The sequence below is a fragment of the Gossypium arboreum genome, chromosome 1 (assembly GCF_025698485.1).
Source record: "Gossypium arboreum isolate Shixiya-1 chromosome 1, ASM2569848v2, whole genome shotgun sequence".
NCBI lineage: Eukaryota > Viridiplantae > Streptophyta > Magnoliopsida > Malvales > Malvaceae > Gossypium > Gossypium arboreum.
This window is the reverse complement of record NC_069070.1, coordinates 13,664,903-13,670,146: the sequence shown is the minus strand read 5'-3', so window position 1 is coordinate 13,670,146 and position 5,244 is coordinate 13,664,903. Positions and strand designations below refer to the sequence as shown.

Sequence of the window (5,244 nt, the reverse complement as noted above, 5' to 3'; positions counted from 1 at the left end):
TTGACTAATGAAATATCCAAAACACCTCTCTATCATTTACCAAATTCATAAACCACATATATAAGGCACATTTTAAACACAAGCATTTAACTTAACAACTTAACCTTTAATATCTAAATAATGAACAAAACATATCATAGGCATGTAAAAGTATATTTTACCTATTGTTAGCCAAATATACACACCCCTTTACAATTTCCAAAATACATATGCATAGCCAAGCTTTTAACCATATATTCGGTCATAAAATTTATTCTTCGATAATTCAACCAATTTCACAATTTAAATCAAAACTAATTGCACCATTTATAACCGTACCTAAATGACCATCAAATAGTTTACAAAACATATTCATACTTTAACATTTCAAACCATACATTAACAAACAATATGCAAGCTATCACATATACATAACCTAGCTTATATGAACAGATGAATTATATCAAAAACACATTATTTACCATTTTCAAACCTTTACCCATCATAAATTATACATCCAAAATAGGTCAATAATAAACCACAACCGAAACATATCCATCAACCATATTTACCTCTCTTCTTCTATATACCATAACTGAATATGCTTAAATACCAAATCATATAATAACATCTTAACAAAACATAACAACAAAGTTCACATATATATTTATCTGTGAATAAACCACAACCGAATCACCAAAAATACAACCAAACATAACCATAATTTGATCATACCTTGAAACCGAACTTAACAAAATAAACAAGCCATTTTCGCATGGCTTATATATATACATAACAAAATCGACATATCCAAATATAATCTAGCCTATACATGCCATAGATTCGAAATTCAACTTATAAAGTATCGAAAACAGTCAATAGTGTGATAAACTTCGCTGACGATCCCCGAGCTTGTAACTTGACTCCAAAATCTATAAAACAGAAGCAAACATACACATACAATAAGTTATCACAGCTTAGTAAGTTATAAGCAAATAACAAATCAATGAAATTATAAATCAATACAACAAAATCGAATTTTGCTATTATGTTCATATACAATTTCAAACTTGCAATTACAATTATCAAACATATAATTATGCCACAAATTCAAATTGGCCGAATTGACATATAGATTATAACATAATTAATTTTTCACTTCTAAGATCATATATATATATTCACTTTATCATATACAATTTGTATCACATACCAAACAGCCAACTTACCTTACTTTTAAATAGGAAATTAACTATTACATACTTGATCGCTTTAGCTCGATTACACATTATACATTTTGTATCACATACCAAACAACCAACTTACCTTAATTTCAAATAGGAAATTAACTATCACATACCTGATCACTTTAGCTCGATTACACATTCGATCACAACTTATCATTACCCGTTGAACCGTTCGAAATTGAATAGGATAATCTGATAATCACACATATCGTACAATGCCAACGTCCCAGACGTGGTCTTACATGTAATCACATATATCGGAATCACATATCGATGCCAACGTATTAAACGTGGTCTTACTCGCACACATATATCGGAATCATATATCGATGCCAACGTATTAAACGTGGTCTTACTCCCACATATATCGATTCCACGTTCTTACTCACACATCACATATCGGAATCCTATGTTATGACATATATATTCTATCTATTCCTAAGGCTCATACAGGGCTTTCAGATGTCGTAACTCGATCGAATCGAACTCGTAACCATTGCTCTCAAACATATATCATTTCGGCACACTCTTAAACAATTATAATAATTCAATCCAACATTTATAATATACATATATTGAAATTTACAACATCTATTTGCCTATAAATTTACCTCGGACAACAGCAATTGGAACGGAATGACTATTTGACAACTTTGGTTTTTCCCTGATCCAAATCCGATTTCTTTAGTTCTTGATCTAAAAATATTCAAATTAAACCCATTCAAACATAACTCTATTCAATTTAGTCCAAAAACACATAAATGGGCAAATTACCATTTTACCCTTGACATTTTACATTTTTTTTACAATTTAGTCCAAATTGCACAAAACACAAAACATGCAAAATTTGCACACACCATGCTTAGGCCGAATGCTATCCATGTTCATAAAAGTCCATATATTTCATTTATTTCACATTTTAGTCCCTCAATTTATTATTTTTGCAATTTAGCCCTAATTAATCAAAATCATCAAAAATTCCAATACAAAACATATTAATTCAAAACATATCTTTCATAATTCATCATCTAACATCACAAAGCTCAATTATTCATCAATGGCATAACTCAAAATATTCATCAAAATAAGAAATTCAAGCATGGGCTTTGTACATTACACTGCAACGATCTCGAAAACGTAAAAATTATCAAAAACTGAACTAGTTACATACCTTAATCAAACTCAACAATGGCCGAAACTTTGAAAACCTTTTTCTTTCTCTTTTATTTTAACATTCGGTCATGAAGAATGAATGACAAATGAATGATATTATATTATATGTTTTATTATAATAACATTTTATTATTCATTTACCATAATAACCTTAATGATTTAATATTAATGATTTAATATAACAACTTAATAATGCATGCCATTACCGTCCATTCATTTATTCAATGGCATAATTGCAACATAAATACTTCAAATTATAAAGACACGTTCAATTCGGTTCTTACACATTAAACCATCAAATTTTCATTTTACGAGATTAAGTCCTTTTATTAAATCGGGCACTCAAACGACAAAATTAAAACATGAAAAGTTCACAAATATTAATTCACACATAATAAACATAGAAAATAATTTTTAAATATTTTTCTGACTCGGATTCGTGGTCCCGTTCCGAATAGGGTCTAAGTTCCCCTCTTACGAACACTCAGTGTCATGCGATCTCAATATGCGAATCGTGTGAAATCTGACCCATAAAGGGATGTTCTAGGCAACACGGCCACTTCCTCTAGTCCTAGCCATGATGTGCTAACAAAAGCTACAAAGAAAAATTGAAAGAACAATGGAAATTTTAAGAAGATTACCTCTGAAATCACTCTCCTTAACAATCACTTTTCTTCAAAGTCTCATATTCAAATAATGTGATGTTTAGGGCTCTGGTAACCTCCTTTTAAAAGGGTTTTTCTTCGCACTTTAACGATTCATATGACTAAGAAAGAGGGCATAATCAGCTGCACCAAGGGTACGTTGCAAATTAAAATATCAAACATATTCAATAAGTTTTTCCTTATGTTATTTTTTGCTTCATTGAACCAAGATTCAAGAAGAGTCACTTTATAACTATTCTTCGAACCAGGCGGGGGACAAATTGTTATGATACTTACTATTATCGACCTGTAATTGGAATAGGTCTGGATTAGATTCTACACGGTTTGCATATCAAGCTCATGTATCAAGCTCGTATGACACAGAATGTTCGCAGGAGGGGAACTTACACCCTCCCACGAGACCACATGTGAGATCACACATGTGACCGTGTGATGTGGATTCGCATGTCACTATATAGGTGAACCCACATTGTGTAAACACATGTTAAGTCTAAAGTGGAGTACGTGTTGGCATGTATGGAACCTACCTAGGATATCACATTAATAAACAGTAACTATATCATATAAATATACAACCTTACCATCTAAAGAAGATAGAGAAAAACACTAACAATATTAATGGTCAACGTTTGAAATAGAGCTGATCATGGGTTGGGCCGTCCAGCCCAGCCCGAAGGCCTGGCCGAAAAATAGGAGGGTTTGGGCAAAAATATAGGCCCGAAAAATGGGCTTAGACAAAAAAACGAGACCCGTTTAAAAAACAGGCCGGGCCTCGAACAAGATTTTTTGGCTCGGGTCCGGCCCGAATTATATAATAATTTATATTTTATTTTATTTTTAATCATTTTAAATTTTTAATATAACCACTTTTTATTATATTTTTAATTTGTGTATTGTTTTAATATCATTTTTTATTTGTTTTAATATTTTTTTATGTTTTTAAATGTATTTCATTTATTATATTTTAAATTTTTTATTTAATAAAATAAGCTAAAAAATTTTAATATGGGTCAGGCCGGGCTGGTTCGGGCTCGGGCTTAGTAATTTTATTTTGGGCTAGACTTGAATAATTTTTTAAGCCCATATTTCGGGCCGGGCCGGGCCCGAGCCCAAAAATTAGGCCTAAAATTTTGTTTGAGTTCGGCCCGAATCTAGTCCAACCCGGCCCATGATTAGCTCTAGTTTGAAATTAAGTTATTTTAGGTTAATTCCAAATTATTTCCAAATAAAAGTAATAGTATATATTAAATTTTGAAATAAATAAAATTAACTGTTTTCAAATTAAATTCTTACATTTAAAAGAAATTGATTCCAAAGTTAAATGAAAATATAATTTATTATGGTTTTAATTATTAGTTTAATATTCTAGAATGTTGAGATGTCAATAAATGAGGTCCGTTATTTCTTTCGCTCAAGGTTTTTTATTATGCATGAAAACTTTACTTTAAATAATACATAAATATGATATAAATAATAATGAGTTGTAATTATAATTGATTTTTTAAAAAAGAAAGAATGGTATAAAATTAATAATTGACATGACACATGATGAATTTTAAAGCCACCTACATGTTAAAAAACTTGGACTCGCATGTAAGGTTGTTTCAATTTTATTTTGTAGCCAATTGGGTTTTAATATAAGATAAGATATACATATATTAATTATTGACCAACATATAATTTTGGAAGATATTAGCTAGTGGAAGTAGGTGAGGTGAGTGAGCTGGGATTAAAGCAAAACAGTGTCAATATGAATAGAAAAACATAAACATGGACCATTTATCCATTTAGTGGATGCTCACTTGGCATCGATTGTTCATTGCCTGTTAATTAGTTTCCAGGATGTACTTCCACCATCAAAGAAAAGAGCAACTTCACTTCCCATTCAGTCCCATGTAATTTTTTACTGAAATATAGGATTAATTTGGAGGGATTGCAAATAAATATATACATTTTGGAGGGGTTAATTATATATTATCTTAATTTATGATAATAATTTATCGTTTGATTATTAATGTAATAATATAAGAAAAATTTATTTATTACATATATATTATTATAATTAAACATAAAATAAATAAATAAATAAAAATTTTTATAAAAATAAGACCCGTTTAAAATTTCTTTAATATTAATAAATTAATTTATATAATTAAACATTTATTTATTTTACATTTTAC

At 29.7% G+C, this 5,244-nt stretch overlaps 1 long non-coding RNA gene across 1 annotated transcript; it reads right to left on the bottom strand.

Moving 5' to 3' along the window:
- Positions 1–555: 555 nt before the first annotated feature.
- Positions 556–2,473, bottom strand: LOC128286451 (uncharacterized). The gene is made up of 3 exons (XR_008277017.1): positions 2,398–2,473; positions 1,838–1,922; positions 556–911 (listed from the first exon to the last, which is right to left on the bottom strand). It is a non-coding gene; the product is annotated as an uncharacterized LOC128286451 (long non-coding RNA).
- Positions 2,474–5,244: the final 2,771 nt, after the last annotated feature.